Below are 24,072 nucleotides of genomic sequence, written 5' to 3'. Positions count from 1 at the left end.
CCCAAGCTGGTTCTTTGCAATATTATCTGCTATAACCCTGCTCCAACCCCATGAAGCAAGTATTTCTTCCCCCACCACAAAAATGAGCACATTAAAGTTCTGAGAAGGAATTGAAAGCCAGCATATCACTTAACCTCAATTGTTTACATTTTCTTCAACTCTCCTAGGCTGGAAGTTCCCAAACCCGGTTGCATATCAGAATAAATGGAAACACTAAAAAAAAAAAATTTAAAAAAACCCAACAAATTCCTGAGATTTACCCCAGTCCTGGTAAATCATGGTTTTGGGCAGGGACAGTAAGTTCCCAAGGTGATTTGTTTGCACAGTCCTGCTGTCCAAGATTCAGATGGCGACAGGGCGATGCCAGGAGTGCTTGGGGAAGTCCACAGTGCCACCTCCATGTTCTTTCAGCCGAGAGCCCTAAGTGTCCTCCGGTTACCCTAGACTTCTCTGAGTTCTTCCACTCAGCCTAATTCCCTCTAACCTCAGGACTTCCCCTCTGCTGGGAAGCCTTCCCATCCCTGTCTGCCTCCTCCTTGTATCTGCATGTCACTGCCTCCTGGAGTCTGCCCTTTCCCTTGGGGTGGGGTGATGTGCCTCTGCACTTTCTCCTAGAACACATCATGTTTTGTAACTACATACCTTGTGAAGTTTAAAATTTAATATTGGTCTCACCTACTAGTTGGTAAGTGCCATAAAGGCAAGGGACTAAGTTTGTTTCACTCAAAATTGTACCTCCTGGGCCTTATACTTTTGATGGAGGGAAGGAATGAATGAATGACCTAAGATGAGTGTGGAAGCAGGAATAGGAGAATGGGGTTCTAGTCCCGGTTTGGTGCCATTTTGCTGCTGCACAACAATTTGGGAAGCTACTCCTTATTTCAGATTCCGTTTCCTCCCCTGATAAATAAGGGGACTAGATTAGACCCATGGGTGCCGTGCATGTGTGCTAAATTGTTTCAGTTGCATCTGACTCTTTGTGACCCTATGGACTATAGCCCACCAGGCTCCTCTGTCTGTGGGATTCTCCAGGCAAGAATACTGGAATGGGCTGCCATGCCCTCCTCCAGGGGATCTTCCCAACCCAGGGATCAAACCTATATCTCTTATGTCTCCTGCATTGACAGGAGTGCTCTTTACCACTAGCACCACCTGGGAAGCCCCAGAACCATGGGTGTCACATTGCACTAAGTGTCAGAGTTGCTAGGGAGCTTTGGTCAAGTGGAGTCCATCTCCCCTTCAGCAGGTCTGGAGTGGGTCTGGGGCCACATTCTAGATGAGCCCAGAGATGCTGATTAGGTGGGTCCCAGGAGTGGAATGGGGGGCACATTTTAATAACACTGGGTTGGGTAAATTCTGAGGTCCTTTCTAGCTATGACATTTTGTCATTTTTTTCAGTTAGCAAACAGTTCTTTTGGTCTGTGTGTGAGGAAGAAAGAGAAGACTCAGAAAAATTGTGACTTCTCAGAACTCGCATTCCTCACATGGCTGCCAGATCATGCCATCCACGAGAGGCAGAGTGGGGACCTTGATTGCCATTTGCTTTGTAACTCACTATACTTGGAATCACCACTTCTTGATATAAGGAATTCACTGCAATGCACTCCATATTAAAAAATGTACTGGAAATTTGAACTGTTCTCAGAAGACTCCAGATAGTATTCAGGACCTCCAAGGGTCGGAAACCATGCTTGCAATGAATGGAAATTCTGGGAGAGAGGGAAGGCCATTTAATTAAGGCCTCTCCTCTCCTCCACTTTAAAAAAATTATAAAACAAAAATGGAAAGCCACGTGAAATAAAGGTATAGGTTTGTGATTTCTTAGTCACTGCTCACTTCATAAAATAGCTTTGCCGGTCCCCCAGAAGCCCCTCTGCACCCTCTTAACTCTTTCCTGTCCCTTGAAAGTAAGTACTTTCTTGACTTTTAAAGTTATCACTTTGTGATGTTTCTAGTTCTATCACCTGATTGTGTATTCCTGGTCTTTGTAGTTTCATCTTGCCATTTGTTAAAAACATTGGTTATGTCTTTAATGTCCCATTAGATTCACAGTCCTAGCCCTCTAAGACAAGCTTCCGTCATAGCTCAGTTGGTAAAGTATCTGCCTGCAATGCAGGAGACCCAGATTTAATCCCTGGATCAGGAAGATACGCTGGAGAATGGAATGGCTACCCACTTCAGTATTCTTGCCTGGAGAGTCCCAGGGACAGAGGAGCTTGGTGGGCTACAGTCCATGGTGTTGCAAGAATCGGACGTGACTTGGTGACTGAACCACCACAGTCCTATAAGATTGAGGGGCATGTAACCTGCAGAGTTTCTCATGGGCTGGATTTTGCTGATTGCATACTCATGGTGCAGTTCAATATGTTCCTTTGTACTTGGTATTTCCTGAAATTTGGCAGCTGGAATCACAGGTTTCATCAGTCTCATTTCCAATCCATTTGGCAAGACTATAGGCAGTGGTGTGTTCTTTCATCAGAAGGCACATAATGTCTGGTTTTCTCTCCCTTCTCTCTCCCCTTCCCACTTTTCTTCTTCTCCTCTCTCTGTCTTTTTCTCTCCCCCTCCCTCTCTCCCTTCATGCTGTTGGCCACCATTGTTGTTTGTGATCAGTGTCAGAAGCCATTAATTCATTAGGGACTGAAAAAATTGTGACAGTCTAATTCTGTAATTTCTTACTTATTTAATTATTGAAAAACTGTAGGAAGTGAAGCTTTCTCTCATCTACAATTTGGTTAGCTGATGCTACCCTTCATATAGGGAAGGCAAGATGAATGAAACACTCTTTCCTTTATTTAGCACCTTTTAAGATAATTAATTATTTCTCTATCATACTCTCCAGGTGACCACCTACCTTAAAAATACTAGGAGCTCACATATGTTATGTTAAATGAGTGTCAATCTTTTGGAATAATTATTCTTTCTGAATCTCAATTGCTTTATCTTTGGCCAGAGGCAACCTCTTCAAGTTGGCTAGCAGGGGTCCTTCTGCCTGAGGGGGCTACCCTCTTTCCTTCTCTAATCTGAATTTAAATCATATTCTCCAATCGTTTTGCTCTTGGGACTATTGAGAGCATATTTGAAGACATCCCTTCCCTTTAGCACTATTTCCGTCTCTGGCTGTGAACTTTCTAACAATGAAACATGTCGTGAGGGTGGGATGTTTTGAAAGAATAGCATGTATACTATCTATGGTGAAACGGACCACCAGCCCAGGTGGGATGCATGAGTCAGGTGCTCGGGCCTGGTGCACTGGGAGGACCCAGAGGAGTCGGGTGGAGAGGGATGTGGGAGGGGGGATCGGGATGGGGAATACGTGTAACTATATGGCTGATTCATGTCAATGTATGACAAAACCCACTGAAATGTTGTAAAGTGATTGGCCTCCAACTAATAAAATAATATTAAAAAAAAAAAAAAAAAAACCAAGAGAGCCCTGACATATGAAAAAAAAAAAAAAAAGAAACATGTCAGTGGATCTCAAGGATGCATCCTTCTATTGCTGAAAGTATCTGGATTCACCTTGTGAAAAGTAGGAGTCAACTGTCACAGCTAAGAGGAGCCTAACAAGACATGACAACTAATGTAATGTGGTATCCCAAATGGGAAAAACAACACTAGGTAAAAGCTAAGGAAATAGGAACAGAGCATGGACTTGGGTTACTAATAGTGTAACAATCATTAACTGTGATGGAAGTACCATGCTGTAAGATGTTAGATGTTAATTAGAGGGAGCTGGTTATGAGATATATAGGAACTCCCTGTATTATCTTAGGGTTTCCCCCATAGCTCAGTTGGTAAAGAATCTGCCTGCAATGCAGGAGACCCGGGTTCGATTCCTGGGTCAGGAAGATCCCCTGGAGAAGGGATAGGCTACCCACTCCAGTATTCTTGGGCTTCCCTTGTGTCTCAGCTGGTAAAGAATCAGCCTGCAGTGCAGGAGATCTGGGTTTGATCCCTTGGTTGGGAAGATCCATCTCCTGGAGAAGCGAATGGCTACCCACTCCAGTTTTCTGGCCTGGAGAATTCCATGGACTGTATATAGTCCATGGGGTCACAAAGGGTTGGACACAACTGAACGACTTTCACTTTGTACTATCTTTGCAATTTTCCCATAAATCTAAAACTTTTCTAAAGTAAAAAAGTTACTTTAAAGAAGGAGAAATCGGAGTCTAGGTAGCTTTGTAGGCATATATCTATTGTAAACTCAGTAAACTCACCAGCAGATTTAACATGCAGTTCACAAAGAGATGCAGAGGAAACAGACTGATCAGGTGAGTGGCAAAATCTCCTAAAGGACATGAATTATGAACCAAGTCTCTAATTTGAGGGTTAAGGAGGTAGGGTGTGAGTTAACCAAGGCAAATCAAATATGTATATTTATCTCTTCTTCTTTTTTTAAGGGTAAACCCAAAGAACAAAAAAAGCAGAAGAGTAGAAGAACAACAGAAAAAATGAGATCAACCAAGTTTTGGAAGCTAAAGGGTAGTCAGTTGATCGGATGAGGGGAAATTGCTTCAATGACACAGAGAAATTCAAACCTCAGTATTGCTGAGGAGATGCTAGGAAAGGACTAAAGGAGAAAACCAAGGAAGAGTTAAGACATGGGCTCCAGAAAACAGAGGTACCAACGCAGGGCAGCAGGTGAGAGGATTCCCCAGGGAGACTGCTGTTTAGCAGGCATGGGAGCCACCAGTGTGGACAGGAACAGGATGCTGAGGGCTACAAGTGAGACTCCTAAAATTACAAAAAGAAACATTTATTAATGCTAGGAAAAATTTTTTTAAGTACAAGGAAAGAAATGACTCTATTGATCTACTAGTCTCAGTTGTGAAAGAGGGTGAAAGTGTGTTAAGAAAGTGTAAGAGAATTCCATTTTCACCTTGTATAGTAAAAAGTCAACAGAGGATGCATAAATGTGAAACATTATTTTCACCTAGAAATTATGACCGTTAAAGAAAAAGACAGGTGGAAGAGAAAGTTGAGGTTTATCACCACAAAGTTATGGGCTGAGTTGTGTCCCCCTCTAAAAATTCATAGGTTGAAGTCCTAACTCCCAGTACCTCAGAAATGACTGAATTTGGGGACAGGACCTTTAAAAGAATAATTAAGTTAGAGGAATAATTCAGCTAAAATGAGGTTACTATTATTGCTGTTCAGTCACTAAGTCTGGTCCAACTCTTTGTGACCCCATGGATTGTAGCACACCAGTCTTCCCCATCCTCCACTATTTCTTGGAGATTGCTTAAATTCATATTCATTGAGTCAGTGATGCTGTCTAATCATTTCAGCTTCTGCTGCCCTCTTCTCCTTTTACCTTCAATCTTTCCCAGCATCAGGGTCTTTTCTAATGAGACAGCTCTTTGCATCAAGTGGCCAAAGTGTTGGAGCTTCAGCTTCAGTATCAGTCCTTCCAATGAATATTCAGGACTGATCTCCTTTAGGACTGACTGGTTTGATCTCCTTGCAGTCCAAGGGACTTTCAAGAGTCTTCTCCAACACCACAGTTCAAAAGCATCAATTCTTCAGTGCTCAGCTTTTTTATGGTCCAATTCTCTACATGACTACTGGAACAATCATAGCTTCGACTATATGGACCTTTGTTGACATAGTGATGTCTTTGCTTTTTCTGGGGGTGGAGCTCAATCAGAAGGACTTGGGCCCCTGTCTTTGCTTTTTAATATGCTATCTAGGTTTGTCATAGCTTTTCTTCCAAGGAGCAGATGTCTTTTAATTTCATGACTGCAGTTACCATCTACAGTGATCTTGGAGCCCAGAAAAGAAAATCTGTCACTGACTCTATATTTTCCCATTCTATTTGCCATGAAGTGATGGGACTGGATGCCATGATCTTTGTTTTTTGAATGTTGAGTTTTAAGTCAGCTCTTTCACTCTCCTCTTTTGCCCTCATTAAGAGGTTTTTTAGTTCTTCTTTGCTTTCTGCCATTAGAGTGGTGTCATCTGCACATCTGCTGCTGCTAAGTTCCTTCAGTCGTGTCCGACTCTGTGCAACCCCATAGATGGCAGCCCACCAGGCTCCGCCATCCCTGGGATTCTCCAGGCAAGAACACTGGAGTGGGTTGCCATTTCCTTCTCCAATGTGTGAAAGTGAAAAGTGAAAGTGAAGTTGCTCAGTCGTGTCCGACTCTTCGAGACCCCATGGACTGCAGCCTACCAGGCTCCCCCATCCATGGGATTTTCCAGGCAAGAGTACTGGAGTGGGGTGCCATTGCCTTCTCTGCTGCATATCTGAGGTTGTTGATATGGGATGGCTACTAGGATTGTTCTAATCCACTGGTGGCCTTGTAAGAAATCAGGACACAGACATACACAAGACCGTATGAAGACACAGAGAGGAGCCAACCTTCTTCAAGCCAAGGAGGGAGGCCTCAGAAGAAACCAACCTTGCCAACACTTTGATTTCAGACTTCTGGCTTCTAGAACTGTGACATAGTAGCAGTGTTGTGTCAGCCACCAGTCTGCAGTCCTTGGTTATGGCGGCCCCAGCAGGCTAATGCACTCAGGCTCCAGATATGGAAGTGGACATTCCTGAAGCAGTAGTCCTGGGGAATGGGTATATAAGGCCATGGACTTGCATGCAGCCTCTGAACTGGGCCCTGATTCTTCTGCCACATGAAAACCAACGTTCTCAGGGATGCTTCAGCTTACTGGAGCGTCTGGTCAACTAAGACTGCCTGCAGAGGGTGACATTGTTCCTTGGCACAGCGAAGCTCCCTTAGTGTGGCTCTCCCACTTGATGACAGGACACGGGTGGGCTCCTCGGTGCTACTCCCTTCAGTCCTTTTGGACAAACTGTTTTTACCTTTGGGACTTCCCTCTTTGGAAGTCGCAGAAGCACAGTGTCCAGGAGAATTCCGTGGAAGACAAGCTGCCTTGTTTTCATTTTTTGGCAGATGCTGAAATTATCTTGCTGTTTGTACTACAGAGACACTATAAATATTGTTCTGAGTGAACCTCTGCATGTTCCTGTAAAATTTTATGATCTTCCATGTGAACAAACTGATAATACAACATTGATACTAAAGAAAAGAATTTCTGAGATATCTCATGTGAGGTTCAGTAACATTATGGAAATATGACCTTTCTCATGAGTCTGTATATTGCAAACTAAAACGAAAAGGAAACTTACCCAACTTGAGTAGTAAAACCATTTTTTCTTCTTTGTGATACTTTTGACAGTCTGCTAACAAGTACTTAGAGACTGACGCCCTGTTCTAGTTCAATTTTGTCTTCACTGTATGAATTTGGGTATGAGTGTATGATAGTGCATCTATAATATTAATTTTTGTTATAGTGTTCCCAAATACTAGTGGAGATAGACTCACTCTTCCACACTGCTTGCTCTTGTTTCAAGCACTAGAAGCGCTATCTTGGGAATCCTGTGAGGGCTGAAGATTCTCTAGAAGAAATAGACTCTGGTTCTACTTGTCCTCTTGTCAATCCAAGTTCATGAGCTTTAAGAGGAAAAGTGGACAGAGGAAGTTGGCATATCAGTGGCCTTTGGCTTTGTGAATCCGTTGAAATTTCCTGCTATGGCCAGTTTTAGAGCTTCTCAGGTGGCGCTAGTGGTAAAGAACCCACCTGCCAATGCAGGAGATGTAAGAGACTTGGGTTCGATCCCTGGGTTGGGAAGATCCCCTGGAGGAGGGCATGACAACCCACTCCAGTATTCTTCCCTGGAGAATCCCATGGAAAGAGAAGCCTGGCAGGCTACAGTCCATGAGATCACAAAGAGTCGGACATGACTGAAGCAACTTAGCACATGCACAATGGACAAATTTGCTGTTGTTATTTTTTACCTTACTATCCCAGATGTGAGGGCTTTACACTTTCTGCTAACATAGTGCATATGTCTGTTTGCGTTAATAGCCTGAGTTGTCGTGGGTGGGATAGGCCTCCTCACTCCTGGTTGGGCCCATGCCTAACTAGCCTTTCACAGCTGTGCTCACGGCAGCCCCGAGTGCACATAAGGGGCAGCTGTCCTGGTTCTATTTTGCAACTGCTGTCTTTGTGTGTCTTCATTTTTCTTGATAATTTTAATTCTCCTGTGCCACTGTAATAATGGGAGCCCTGTGGTTGTATCAGGCAGACTATGTGCCTTTTTCTGCAGCACACAGAATTGCAGTGAATGATAGCAGTGTGTTGTTCACCTTCAAGGGGTCTTTCAGGAGGATGGAGTAACTAGCAGCTATAAAGCAGCAAAAAGACTGTCTCTGGCAATGTTCTGTAAAAAAAATAAAATAAAAATAATGTTTCAGAGCCTCATCTGCATAATAGTAACAGAATTCAGTATAATGATATACTGCATAATAATAAAATTCCATTCTTTAAAATTCTAAAATGCATTGTCTATATACTTGCTTTCTTCATTTTCGTAATGAATTACTTTGGAATATTCATTTCACCACAAGTCCAGCAAGGTCCTGACCACAGCCCATTTAGAGGGTCAACTTGCTTTACATGTCTCAAGAAATTCAGTTGATGAAATAGCTTGAACTAACCAAGAAATAAAAATGCTAATGTTCTATAGGTATGCTTTCACCTCTTTTTAAAAGATTGTACTATATTATGAAAATATATTCAAAAAATTATTAAATAGCAGTATCATCTTATGGTATGAATTCATGCTGAGTCGCTTCAGTTATGTCTGACTCTTTGCGACCCTATGGACTGTAACCCACCAGGCTCCTCCATCCATGGGATTCTCTAGGCAAGAATACTGGAGTGGATTGCCATGTCCTCCTCCAGGGGATTTTCCTAACCCAGGAATCAAATTCGGGTCTCCTGCATTGGCAGGAGGGTTCTTTGCCACTGGTGCCACCTGGGAAGCCCCACGTCTTATGGTAACATGCTAAAATATGTTGTCTGTAATAGGTATGGCCTATATTTTTTAGTTTTATGGAATACTGAAAACAAACATCATAGAAAAGCAGTTTAATTTAAGCATGTTCATGCAAATCTGGAGGAGCTTAGAGAGAAATTAATCCTTGAGACAAAGTATCTGGCTCATTTATTCTAAGTATACAGTATCTTCATTGTAGAAACTTTCACAGCACTGCATGGTTGGTGTCATAAATCTGTGACAACCCGTGACAAGTTATATATTACACAGTTAAAAGTATCATGTTGCTGCAAATTTGGTTTGATAAAGCTCTGCATAATTTAGAGGTTAAAAAGAAATGTTCACTTTTCAATTAAGTAATTTCCATGGTGAAAGGGTTTAAATTGAAGTGACATAAAACAATTTTTATCTAAAAATGTATTATATCACAGCCATAATTCAAGTAGGCTTTAGAAAATGTTGCATTTTGTCTGATTAGCAATTAGCATAGAGATTTGATGATTTCCCTGGGAAAGTTGTTCTAGTATTCAGGATAGAAGGTCACATTTCACACATCTGTCTGCCATGCACACAAACGCATAACTTCTGCCTCACATACCTTTGCTTTCTGTGTCACTCACCCTTTGAGGCTGATTTCCAGAGCTTTCCACTAGGGCAAGATGAACCTCCTCTTCTCTGAACATCTTCAGCCCACCCTCCCACCCTCTCTGCTGCAGGGTTGGGGGGAGGCGGGCTTTAAGAAAACGGAAACTGAAGGCTCCACTTTGCAAATCCTCACAATCTCCAACTTCACATAAACATTATACCCCTAGGGAGACTGAACCAAGAGACTGAAGTCAGACATTTGTTTGAAATCACCAAGCAAAATCTAACATAAAGAGGGGTGTGACATGACAGCAGGGCAGAACATTAAAGACCAAATGTTTGTTCCTCAGGACTTCAGCAGCCTTGAGAGAGCCATGGATCTGTCGGTTGGGGAAGCCTAACTACACAGGTTAGCTCCCCAGGTGATCCTCAGGGATGGGGGCTAACCTATCAGCTACTATTCCAGCTATTTCATGTCTTGGATGTTTGATGCTTGTGGTTTAGACACATCTGTGTGTGCGTGTTAAGTCGCTTCAGTTGTGTCTGACTTTCTGCAACCCTATGGACTGTAGCCCACCTGGCTTTTCTGTCCATGGAATTCTCCGGGCAAGAATACCATGCCTTCCTTCAGGGGATCTTCACCCAGGGATCAAACCCACATCTCTTTTGTCTCCTGCGTTGGCAGAGGAGTTCTTTACCACTAGTACCACCTGGGAAGCCCTTAAACACATCTGAAGTGCCTAATTAATGCCAGAGAACCCAAAGTGTTGTCACCACAGACACCAGTGCACAGACCAGGCTATCCCGGTGTCATCTTTCATGATCTCTGATGTTGGGCTGCTCTCGTGCCTGAAGCTCTGCAATTATAGATTCAACCTTTGTTTCCTGGTAAAAAGCTCTCCTTACTGAGAGAGAAAGTGCTGTGTTGGATCCTTCCTATATTCCAGAGCCTCCCTGCTGAGCTGAGGCATTGTATTCATGCTCTCAAATACTTCACTGTTTTGCTGTCTATCAATCTGTCCTCAAACTATATCTCCACATTTTCTGCTTCTTTTGAGTAATTCTGGTCCCAACATTTGGAAGACTGTTCCGCTAAGAGAAAAACTCCCAACCATAAAACAAATTTTAAAAAAAGGAAACCCAAAGCAATTAAAGCTTTAATTTTTTATGACCCATGTTTCTATAAATGTAAATGACTAATAAACATCATGAAATATTAACCACGGTGGTAATCCGGGGTTATGTACGATGTCAAGTTGCTCCCCATTGTCAATGAAAAGCTCTCAGGCAGCAGTTTCTAAAAACAAACAGAAGCTTCCAAATGTCCCATCAGGGGAGTAAGAGCTCACTGGAGGCCACATTTTTCACAAGTGCCAGTCTTGAATGGAGGGAAAGACTGCACTGGACTCCAGGCAGGGCAGAAAAGAGAACAACATGAGAGGATGCAGGACAGACCTACAGGGAATCCACCAGGGGTTGTGACCTGATGCAGCAGGTGCTTTGGCGGAGGGGACACCTCCTACCATGATTAAATTCAGGGCTCATATGTGTTTATGTATCAGGAAGTTATATCAGAGAGGAGGCCCTGTTAGAGACTGAACTTGTTTTATTTCCTTTTCTTCAGCACAATAGATATGGGCCATGTCCTGGAGTAATGAATGCTGGAAATGGTCTTAGGGCATAACAGTGTCTTCCAGAAAGGGCATTAAGGGGCCCCTGGAAGTCACGGCCCATGGCCTGATGTAGCTGGGAGCCTATCCAGGGAGAAAGGAAAGCTCACCTAGAGGAAGGGGACCAGTGGCTCTGGGTCCCAACCACTTGGAACCAGCTTGAGCCCTGGGAAGAGATGAAGCACTTTAGAGACACTGTGGGAGCAGGACTCAAGCATCCTTAGTTGGTTCAGGGCTTGGGGGTGGGCTTGTCTTCCCTAGAAAAAGCATTGCACCCTGCTTAGTCTTCCCAACCAGCAAAAGGTCTTCTCAGCAGGGGATGGGCAGCATTGTTGTCAGGGAAACAGTCTTCTGCACAACACCATGTGTCGGGAGAACCGCTGGAACTGAACAGACTAGCTCTAGTTAGCTCTTCTGTGGGTGTGAGAAGCTGAACCAATCCACTCTGAGTAGCATAAGGACAATTAGGGCTGCAGGGGGAAGAGAGGCCTCAGTAGAGAGAGCCTCGTTTCCTGATAATTAGAGTATATGGGATGGACAGTTATTTTGTGGCAAATAACTTGTCCGCTAACCCAACAATCCTCTGGAAAAGCCCTTTCTGGAAGAACTCACCTCCTGTGACTGAGACTTGAAATGCCAAGTGCTCACTCTCTCAAACTGTCTTGGTATGTGGTCTAGTTTCTTTTACTTATTGTAGAGTTACATTGTTGTGTTAGTTACTACTGTACAGCAAAATGACTCAGTTACATACACACATTTTTCGTATGCTTTTCTATTATGGTTTATCACTGGATATTGAATGTAGTCCCCTGTGCTATACAGTAGGACCTTATTGTTTATCCACTCTATATATGCCAACAATTATAGCATCTGCTAATCCAAAACTTCCAATCCAACCTTCTCCCATCCCCCGGCCCCTTGGCAATCCCCAGTCTCTTCTCTGTCCCTGATTCTGTTCCATAGATATGTCTGCTTGTGTCATATTTTAGATTCCACATGTAAGTGATATTTGGTATTTGTCTTTCTCCTTCTGACTTACTTCACTTAGTATGATAGTCTCAAGTTGCATCCACGTTGCTGCAAATGGCATTATTTCATTTTTTTAATGATTGAGCAATATTCCACTGTATATATGTACTATATTTTCTTCATCCATTCATCTGTCATGACCATTTAGATTGTTTCCATGACTTGACTGTTGTGAATAGTGCTTCTATGAGTATGGGGGTGTATGCATCTTCTTGAAGTATAGTTTTGTCTGGATATATGCCCAAGAGTGGGAGTGCTGAATCATATGGTAATTCTCATTTAATGGTATGTGGTCCAGTTTTGATCAATGAGACCATGGGATAGTTTCCTATGAGCTTGAGGGGAAATTGTCTTTTTCCCTCAAAAAGAGGGGGATAGGCAAGAAAAGTTTGACTCTTTCTTTCTTGTCTTAAACATAGCTTGAGTGTGAACATGACATTTGGAGCTGTGGCAGCAATATTGTGAACATGAAGAAAAGCCCAAGAGTATCGTAAGTCAACTCAGAACTCTGATACTAAAGAGCCACCAAACCAACCTTAGAATCACTTACTTCAGAACTTCTTGTTAGGTGAGAAAATACCCCCTCCCTTTATAAGTTTATTTTAGTTGGGTATTCTATTAGTTGCCATTGAAAACATTTCCATCAATTAGCAGTGTAAATGACAGAAAACCCAACTAACCCTGGCTTAAATCATAGGACCTATATTATTTACTTAACAGAAAGACTAAAAGTAGATGATCCTGAGGTTGGTTCATTGGCTCAGCCACGTCATCAAGAATGCAGACTTTCCTCATCCGTCAGCAATAGAGTCTGACCCTTGGTTTTTGCCTCATGGTTGCAAAGTGGTTGCCAGCAGCTCCAAACATTCCATCCTGGCATAGGCTAGGGCAGGAAGAGGGTGAAGAAACGGGTCCTCCTCCCCAGTTACTTCTCTGTTATCAGGGAAGAACATCTTTTTTGGCATAGTCCACTCACTGGCAAGAAGGAATGAGACAGCCATTGGTGACTTAAAGCAGGTTCTGCTTGGCATCTGCTCTTTTCTTCCTCGTCTGCTCTTCTCCTTTCTCAGCATGTCCATTGCCCTTGCTGGCAACCTTCAGAGTCTCTTGGTGATGCTACATTCTTGGGGTTTCTTTTAAACAAAGCATGAGAGTAAAGCATGTTTGAGCTTTGCTCTGTCAGTGGGGCCCCAAAGAGACTGCATGTTCCCCCTGCTATTGTCTGCAGGCCTTGCTTCCACTGCTTCCCCTCATAGAGGCAGGCCTCAGGGGAGTAGTTCTTAATGAGGCATGATTCTGAACACATACACAACCCTCCCTCAATGGACATTCAGTAATGATTGGAGACCTTTTCAGTCTCACAACTGGGGAGGCGGTGGTGCTTACTGGCATCTAGTGGATAGAGGCTAGGAAACTGGTACTAATCCTTCAATGCATGGAACAATCCCCCACACAAGGATTAACCATACCCACATGTCAGCAGTGCCAGGGTTGAGAAACTTGGCCCTAGAGGATGGGACCAGGCCAGAAAGACACCTTTCCTCTTGTTCTAAATGCCTCCTTGCTTTTGTCCCAGGCCCTGATAAATATGGAGAATGTCCATATTCTATGTTCCCTTCCAAAGACAAGAACGCGCCCCTGGACGGTAGCAATGACCAAGTAAACAACACAAAGGAGACCCCAAGTACTTACTTATGTCGGCTCACTGATTAAATAAACTAATGCCTTGAGTCTATTGTCTTTGGAGAAATTGCAGCAATCACTGCCTGACTTTTGTCTAAAATGGCAGAGTTGCAGCATTAGTAACAGTGTCTCCAGCGGCCTTGCAAAAGAGACAGGCACTATGGGAGGAATGTGGTCAATTCAACCCATTTCTGTTGATGAGCTTTGGAAGTGAGCAAAAGGTCAGCAGAAGAGCATTCTAAAATTAAGACTCATGAACAGTTTGCCTCTGGGCCTTGTCTTCCTACTCACCCCTGTCTGCCTTCACATTATTTCCACCAGGCCCAAGTGATAGTCCCTTCTTTTTAGACTTGTAATTTCTTGGTTTTCTTTCTTTTTTTTTTTTTTTAACAATGTACCTCCTTATTCTTACTCCATTTTCACGCACAAAGAGAGACAGACCAACAAATGAGAGAAAGGAAAGAAATCCCCCACAAACTTAAGCAGGATTCTCTTCTTGTCAGTGCTGAAGTTGGCTCTTTCCATGGACATTCAGAGTTCTCTCCTAAAATAATCATGCCACGTGGAGACTGCAGAATTGAAGGTGCAGATATGGCTACATTATACAGAGATCCTCACCCCCATCCATAGTCTAACACAAGATAGAAGTTTTTCACTTACATACCTTTGCTTTCTGAGTCACATCAGATCTGTTTAGGTGGTCTCAGGCCCACAGGGTGATTCAGTGGTGTCTAGACCCCAGGCCACTTTGCTTCTCCAATCTTGGCATGCAGCTTCCACCTCATGGTCAAGGTTGGCTACACCATCTCCCATGACCACAGCCCACATTCCAGCCAGCAGGAGTGGAGCACTCCCCCTACTTTTAAGGGACATTACAAGCTGCCTTCATCCCTTCTGCCCAAATCCGTTGACCAGAACCTGGTCACACGGCCACATCAAGCTACACGGGGTGAAAACTGGACAATTGTGTCGGGAGGCCCAGTGTGCTAGCTACAGCGTGAGAATTCTGTCACTGAAGTGCTTGCTAAGTGCCAGGCTCTGTTGGGCTTTACTTGGGTTACTTGGTGGAATCCTCACAACAAAAGCAGATACTCTTCTAGTGTCCGTCTTACAAGTGAGGAAGCTGAGGCACAGAAAGCCTACCCACTCCCAAAGCAGACCCTACTTTGTTAAGAAACTGCCAGTGGGTGGATGGTAAATGGGGAGGGAAGCCAGCAAGAGCTCCATTTCAGGCAAAATCCCCACTCCCACCCCACCCCACTCCCACCCCAACCCTGATCTGCAGCATGTGCAATGCCATGAAAAGTACAAAAAAAAGCCAGGTCTGTGGGCCTAGAAGGTGCTGGATGAATGAGGGAGTGAGGAAATTAGTGACTGTATGGGCTCAAAACTTGATTATTCTCAGGAGGACAGGAGATGAGCTGAAAATCATTTTGGGAAATAGATTTTCCTCCGAACTACTTAATCATCTCCTCATCCTCCTGACCCTCCAGGAGGTTCTAACCCACCCCTCTATGCAGCAGCCTTGAATGAGAGCACCTGTTGCCCTCAGGTGTGAGGTAGAGTCAGCACTGCGGATGTTCTTTCTCCATCCTTGTCTGAACCCGACCAACCTGCAGCTTGGCTGCAGCATTGCCTTGTGAAGTTGGGGAAGTTTCTGGAAGCTTCACCTCTCTGATCTGAAACCAGGGAGATTAGAATAGTTTGTCCTTGTCTGAAAATCACTTTGAGACTTGCAGGCAGCAGCTAGCCCTCTGAATAAAATACAATCTCCCCTCTGCCAGACCAAACATCCTCAAGGTCAGGTTCACAAATCCCACAAGAAGTATGAAGTTTATGGGTCACTGAGGGAGGGACTGGCATCAGGGGCTTGGACTGGGAGGGGGGCTCCAATCCCCTGCACCTCCCACCATTCCCTGAACAATGAAAGATCCCGAAGTCTTTTTATTGATTAGGTAGATGAGGCCATCAGTTTAATGACAATAATATGACTTGAGGAAAAGGTCCTGCATTCTCAAATAGAATAAAAGGAGACCAGCTGAATAAGAGACAAGATTGCTTTTTCTCCCTCCAGCGTAATCTCCTAGGCCCCATCTCTGAGTCAAGAGCATGTCTCCTGTGAAATTTTGCCCTGCAAATCCCCAGGATCTTTAAATTTCACAGTTCCTGCCTAATATCCTAGGGAAATGGCTTCATCCAGAGTCTGCTGGGGACTCACAGGGGGCACAAGGACATTTAAAAGAGGATCCCTCGTTTAACAGCTGTTGGAAGTGGTCAGATGTGAGCCCTGGGCTGGCCTTTGCTGCTCTTGGTCTCTGTTCCCTTTTTCGTCCCCAGTTATGCCGGGTGAGTTTGCCAGAGTGTTTAAAGTCCTGGCATGAATCACTGGGAGGCACTTGGCAAATGCCAAGCATGATTGTGACACCATCAGAATAATCTCCATTCCAGGTACCAAATAGCTGTTGCTAAGAATTGGAAAGAATATTATTTTCTTTCTGAGAATTTGCAATTTGGCCGGCATTGGGGGAGGAATTTCATTAAGGACTGTAGGTGGGTGGTGGGGGTTCTATTTGTGGGGTTACCGTGTTTCTCCTCACCAGGCCTCATCAAGCCTCACACCCACACAGTCCTGCAGAGTAGCTGCGGCTGCTTCCATCTTACAGATGTTTCCCAGATATTTATGGCTTAGGTGCAGCAGAGCCTTGAACCTCTGAGACTTGGATTCGCACCTATCTCTCTAACTTGAAATATACCATTTTCCTACCTCCATGCTATCTTGGGGGCTTCCCTGATAGCTCAGCTGGTAAAGAATCTGCCTGCAATGTGGGAGACCTGGGTTCAATCTCTGGGTTGGGAAGATCCCCTGGAGAAAGGAAAGGCTACCCAATCTAGTATTCTGACCTGCAGAATTCCATGGACTCTGTGGTCTGTGGGATCGCAAAGAGTCAGACACAATTGAGCGACTTTCACATACATATGCTATCTTGAATTCAAATAGAAGTTTTGTGGGGTTTTTTTTTTTTTTTTTGAGAATTAAACATCTTCCCACACACCTGGAAGTGAGAGACTGGCTTGTCGCCTGTGGCCCATCCCTCTGTTCCTTCCCAGGTGGTCAGTCTTAGGAAAACTGGAAGAGGACCCCAATCTCTACCCCCAAATTCTTGGACCAGATGCATTTTAAAATCAGAAAAAAAGTATGCAAGATTTTTCAGATTTTATAAAGGAATTATTGTATATGTGTCTTGTCTTACATAAGACCCAGTAGGTCTGGGGCCACACCCTGAAATGAATCACATCAGTATTTCTGCAATGGAATATTCACAACAGTGGGATAATAAAGATTATAAAGAGCCACATGGGAATTTAGGTCAGGTTTTTGCTACCAAATTAGACATGTCAAACTTCAGGTTTTCAGAGTCTTAGGGATTTGGGAGTCACTCTAAGGCATGGTGGATCTGCAGGTGGTGCTTAAGGGCCCTTCTTCTCCTCTAAATTCTCTCCAGAAGAGTTTACTGGGCAAGAGTATGGTCAGCAGGCACACTCCACAAGAAAGTGGCTTGGTCTGGAATTCTTTCAGCTGTACCTGAAGAGGAAATCCCAGGGCATTTCCAGGACCCAAAGACCAGGGAGCCAGACTTGCTGAGCTCTTTGACTGACTGCCACGGAGAGCTGTGTGTCCTTAGGGAAAGTGCTGAACCTCTCTGGTCTGCTAAGTGAGGAGAGAGCAGAGGGGAAACTCTGCTCTGGATTCTCTTGGGGCAGTTGGCCCTGTGCAGCTCTGAAGCTGCAGTGAGCTCTGCAGACCTCCAGACCAGGACTAAGTCTCTGCACCCCTGGGCAGGCATTCCCCCACCAGAGGCATCACTCTCCGGGTCTGTAGGTTTGGGGGTATGAGGTTTAACTGCTTTGTAACAGAGTCTGCCCCACCAACCACCAGCTTAGCTTGGACCTGATGACTCCCCAGTTTCTCTACCTGGGTAATGAGCATAGTAACAATGGATCCCACAGCATAGAATAAGCGAGAAGCTCCATGGAGCTAGTGCATATTCAGCTCAGTGCCTGGAACACACATGACACTCACTAAATAAGAAACAGCTTGTACTCCTCTCACTAGGGAGATAGGACCTATATCCATGACCATAACGAATGACAACCACCTAGTGGTTTAAAACAACAGGATTGATTCTCTCACAGTTCTGGAGGCTCTAAGCTAGAAATCAAGGTGCAGGCACGGTGGGTTCCCTCTGGAGGTTCAGAAGGAGAATCTATTCCATGTCTTTCTTTACCTTTCAGTGGCTGCTGGCAATCCTCAGCATCCCTTGGCTTGTGGTCACATCATTCTAATCTGTCTCCATCTTCATGTGGCCTCTGTGTGTCAAAACTTCCCATCTTTTCTCTATAAGGACACTTATTACCAGATTTAGGGCCCACCCTTAATCCAGAATGATCTCGTCTTGAGATCCTTCCTTTAATTGCATCTGCAAAGACCCTATGTCCGAATAAGATCACTTTCATAGGTTCTAGTGGTTAGGATTTGTGCGTTTCTTCTGGAGGGAATACAAATCAGCACACTACAGGGCTAGATATTAATAGTTCACAGGGTTGAAAGTGTTGTAAAGATAGCCCCAGATGTGCTATTGGGTTGTCAGTTGACCCCTACAGGGGTCCCCTTATGGGGACCATCGCTACAGGAGTCACTCTAACAGTGTAAAGGGTATGGGTTTCAGGGTCTGGCAGATAAAGCCCTAAATGCTGGGCAGTTTTGCATTTCACCAAAGTGAGGCTCAGTTTCCTTATCTCTGAAATGGACACGATAAGCCCTACCTCCAGGTGTTCTTGTGAGGAGTAAAGTCCATTAAATGCTCCATAAGATGTCCTCTCCATAAAGTGATCCATAAACAGTTTCCTTCCTTGCCCCCACGTTCTTTTGTCTGGTAACATGAATGTGGTTGGGGCCCAGAATCCTCTCGTAAATCCAAGCTGAAAGTCTGCAGTAAGGCCCCTGTGTCCCCATGGTTGGAGCACTACAGTGCCAGCCATGGCAGAAGTTTTGTCAGTCAGAGGTCTTCTTTGATCAGCCAAGTGGTCTGTAAGGTCCAGGCCTGCGTTTCCAGGGACAAGTGCCTGATCTCTGGGAGCCGATCCTATGGAACCCACCCCAATCCACACCCCCAGCCTTGCCAACGCTTGAGAGGATTTCAAACCCTGAAGAGCATTTCAGGGTTGTTGTGCATGCTCAGTTGTATCTGACTCTTTGTGGCCCCATGGGCTATAGTCCTCTAGTCTCCTCCGTCCATGGGATTTCCCAGGCAAGAATACTGGAATGGATTGCCATTTCCTCCTCTAGGAGATCTTCCTCACCCAGGGATCGAACCTGTGTCTCCTGCATCTCCTTCATTGGCAGGCAGATTCTTTACCACTGCATCTCAAGGTTGTTGTTGTTCAGTAGCCAAGTCATGTCCAACTCTTTCCGACCCCATGGACTGCAGCACGCCAGGCTTCCCTGTCCATCACCGTCTCCCAGAGTTTGCCAAAGTTCATGTCCACTGAAGCAGTGATGCCATCCAACCATCTCATCCTCTGCTACCTCCTTCTCCTGTTGCCCTCAATCTTTCCCAGCATCAGGGTCTTTTCCCATGAGTCGGCTCTTTGCATCAGGTGGCCAAAGGATTGGAGCTTCAGCTTTAGTATTAGTCCCTCCAGTAAACACTCAGGGTTGATTTCCTTCAGGATTGAATGATTTGATCTCCTTGCAATCCAAGGGACTCTTAAGAGTCTTTTTCATCATGACAGTTCAAAAGCATCAATTCTTCAGAACTCTGCCTTCTTTATGGTCCAGTTCTCACATCCATACATGACTACTGGAAAAACCATAGCCTCAACTATAGAGACCCTTGTCAGCAAAGTAATGTCTTTGGTTTTCGATACACCGTCTAGGTTTGTCATAAGGTTGGTGTAAAACAAAACAGTGTCCGGGATGGGTTTCAAGGCACCAGCCTCAGTTCTCCTAAACCCTGTGTGGGACCACAGAGGAAAGCCGTGGCGCTGCTAGCTGGCTTCTCTTTTCGTTCTGAGGTGGGTTGAGAAGCCGTGCTCTGTCCCTGTGGGATGGTTCTGGTGGGTCACTGATGCTGCTCCCAGGGCCTGTTTGTTCTCTTGGAACACATGTGCCTTTCTTTGAGCGAGTTTTATGTCATAGGGTAGGATTTCAGTTTCTGTAGGAGGTGCTGGAGTACCTAGCCTGTGCAACTGGCAGGCCCAGCATTTTAATTCTTGAGCAAAGAACTCTTCAGTAATAATACTGCCAGCCATAAGTTTTTGGATGTCATAGTTTGTTTTAGCTTTTGTCACAGAAACTCAGAAAACCCACAGACCCCACAGGGGCATGAGCTTTTGCCATCTGTGGTGGGACAGGAAGGGGCTGGCGGGCTGACTGGCTCCCCCGACACCTTGGGAACCCATTTCCACTCCTCTAGCCAGCAGGCTTTTGCTCCTGCACACCTCCTCTGCCCCACCCTCACCCCGTTTTTTGTTTTGAAGGTTGGTTTTTGGAGGATCCTCCCCAAACCAGTTGTTTCCAAAGCACAGGGCACCCTAACCCAGGAAGGTCCAAGTCCTGGTTTCCTCCACCCATCCTCCGGGCCCCCCAGGCTGTGTTCCTGAGCCAGGCTCTTTATGACACAGGAAGGTCACACTGCCCTTCTTGTCCTTCCACATAGCTGTGCCGAGTGACCGGGGTGTGAATGACGGCAACAGGGTTGTTTGATGTCTGTGAGGTTCTGAGCAACATGTCTTCCAAGTATCCCCCCAGATGACACTTACCCCACTTTACAGATGAGGAAAATGAGCCCCAGAGAGGTCAAGAGTGGCTTCTCTGGGCTCCAAGGTGGTGGAATTACAATGGGGCCAATTAGAGGGAAACAGGCACTGGAGACTGAGGATCCATTTTGCTTATGGACGTGAATGATTGAGCAGGGACTCAACAGGGGCATGGGAAAGGGAGCGACACAGAAGCGCAGCCCTGCAGGGCCCACACAGCCGTGGTGGGCAGAGGGCTGACGGGTAGCACTAGCAGATGAGGCTGGATGGAGGCTCGGGGGTTTGTCTGTCTGGCCCCAGTAGGTACATATCAATCAGGCTAGGTCATGGCTAGACATACTTCCACTGTCTGCTCTCCAAGCATGCACCCTCCTCCCCTAGACTCATCAACTTCTCTCTCGTCCCAGCAACAAGGAACTAACCTAGGATGGCACTAGGAGAGTCTAGATGCCACCTTCAGTGCCCCCCCAACTCCCATAATCCTGTCCACCCTCTGTCACCATAATGTCTCTTGACTCTCCTGATTGGCAATGCTCATCTCTTTAGTGGTTTGGTGGGACTGGACCTTACTGGGAAACCTAAACATCCATGATTACTACATCTATCCATCAGTTCCCAGAGAGCTTTGTAATGTTATCACTTTGACTATTTCCCTTCCTTCCACTGGCTCTGTATTCATATAATAAAAGGACTGTGTGGATGGATCTGTGATCGATGCCACACCACCCCTGAGCTTTCCACCTGCTCCACACTTTCAACTTTCCTAGATGTATGATTCCTGGGGTCAAAACTGGCCAGTATGTCCATTCGTTGCTCTGACCTCACCTGGTCTGCACTGGCCAATGGGCTGAAAAACATGGTCCCTGCTCTCAGAGAGAGAGAGAAGACACTCAAAAGGGGGCTGAGGGAAAACAGCCAGGTCTCTCCCTTTCCCCAGGGAATTCTGGAGCAACTTAATGGCAGTGGAAATTCTTAAGGAGAGAACATCACTACAAATTATTTATCATTACGGCTATTAATTATGAATGAGTCATGAGAATATCAGAATGACTTAGGAGAAGTTCCCCCATGGCAATAGAAATTCCTTTAATGGAAACACATTTCTAGTTTGCCCCCAGATCCTCAGTCAAGATCCTAACTGAGGGGAAGAAATGCACAGGTCATCCATGTGGGCAAAGGGAGGGCAAAACACCAGCAGCACCATGTCCAACAATGGAAGCCCAGGTCATTTGTGGACTGAGATTGAATCCTTAACAATGGGATTCTTGAGGGTTCCTTGGACTGCAAGGAGATCAAACCAGTCAATCCTAAAGGAAATCAACCCTGAATAGTCATTAGAAGGAGTGATGCTGAAATTCCAATACTTTGGCCACCTGATGTGAAAAGCTGACTCATTGAAAAAGACCCTGATACTGGGAAAGATTGAGGGCAGGAGGACAAGGGGATGACAGAGGATGAGATGGTTGGATGGTACCACTGACTCAATGGACATGAGTTTGAGTAAACTCCGGGAGTTGGTGATGGACAGGGAGGCCTGGCGTGCTGCAGTCCCTGCAGTTGCAAAGAGTTGGACACAACTTAGTGACTGAACAACAACAAATGAAAGTTAAGAGGAATTACACTTGTCACTTGACACAAAGTCATATTCTAGCCTTCTCAGTTGTACTAAACTCCCCAGGACAGAAAAATCCCCAGTTCTGTTGTAGTTACTGCTACCTTGGGATACGTTTGTTGCTGTTGTTCAAAATGAGAGCAGCAACAGTGGCCATGGGGTTTTTTTGCTCTGATAATGAGTGAAGTTCCAGCCCTCAGCAGGGAATGGTGCTCTGGCCACTGTGTGGGTGTCAGCAGTTACCTCCCATCTGTCAGCCAACATCATCTACATGGCCCCCACCTGCCACTAGAGTGGCTGAGTCAGCAGGAGGAGTCTGGGCCCAGGCGCTAGCTGGACTGGCCTCAGGGAGGGATGAGATCCCTGAGGCTGTGAGATCCATGTTCAGATGAAGGCCAGTGGGATTGCTGGAGGCATGTGAGGCTGTGGGCAATCTCAAAACTCCGGGTCTGGGGTTAAAGATCTGTCCACAGAGCAGAATCACCTCATGCCTACTGACCCCTGATAGGTGAACATTGCAGCAGAGGTCTACCGGGGCCCTAGGGGAGAGCACTGTGGAATGTTCCAAGAAAGCTTACAGTCAGGGCATACAGAGAGAGCCCATGTGGGGGAGAAGACCAGTTCAGCACAGCACCGTCTCTCATGAGACCACCATTATAGCCTCTGCTTGGTCTGCTAGTGCCCCCTGTGGCCCCTCAATCCATCTTCCCTGCACCATCAGGGACCTGCCTGGACCGGCACTTCTCAAACTCCAAAGTGCCCCCACAGGTCCTGGGGATCATGTTATATTACTAAAATGCAGATCTCTCAGACCCTGTGTGTCTACCAAGCACAGGGAGGCCAAGGCTGCTGGGCAATTGAAAGGTACCTAAAGGTCAACAGAAGAGTTAAATGTGTGTTCTCAGGCAACGTGACCTTTGGAATGTCCCTCTGTCTGGCTCTGCTATCTCCTTCTCTGTAGAATGTGGCTGCGATGAAGATCACAGGGCTCAGTGGATGAAACTCCCCGAGGCCAGTGTCTGGTTTGCAGTAGGGGTGTGCACGTGGGCCCTTATTGCCGCTTGCCGCTCCTCTCCGTCACCCCTGCAGATCAACCAGCCTCACGCCCCGCTCTCATCCATACCTTTGCTTTTCTCTGTGTCTGGAATGGCCTTCTAAGGGATTCTTGCCCACAGTAGTAGATATAATGAAGTAGGAGATACAAAAGAGTCCAAAATGCAGTACTTGAATGCAATCTCAAAAATGGCAGAATGATCTCTGTTCATTTCCAAGGCAAACCATTCAATATCACAGTAATCCAAGTCTATGCCCTGACCAGTAACGCTAAAGAAGCTGAAGTTGAACGGTTCTATGAAGACCTACAAGAAGTAGACCTTCTAGAAATAACACCCCAAAAAGATGTCCTTTTCATTATAGGGGACTGGAATGCAAAAGTAGGAAGTCAAGAAACACTGGAATAACAGGCAGATTTGGCCTTGGAGTACAGAATGAAGCAGGGCAAAGGCTAATAGAGTTTTGCCAAGAGAACACACTGGTCATAGCAAACACCCTCTTCCAACAACACAAGAGAAGACTACACATGGACATCACCAGATGATCAATACCAAAATCAGATTGATTATATGCTTTGCACACAAAATGAGAAGCTGTATACAGTCAGCAAAAACAAGACTGGGAGCTGATTGTGGCTCAGATCATGAACCCCTTATTGTCAAATTCAGACTTAAATTGAAGAAAGCAGGGGAAACCACTAGACCATTCAGGTAAGACCTAAATCAAATCCTTTATGATTATACACTGGAAGTGAAAAA

Source organism: Muntiacus reevesi, chromosome 6 (genome assembly GCF_963930625.1).
Source record: "Muntiacus reevesi chromosome 6, mMunRee1.1, whole genome shotgun sequence".
Classification (NCBI taxonomy): Eukaryota; Metazoa; Chordata; class Mammalia; order Artiodactyla; family Cervidae; genus Muntiacus; species Muntiacus reevesi.
The sequence above is the reverse complement of the archived record's forward strand: the minus strand, read 5'-3'. Positions refer to the sequence as shown.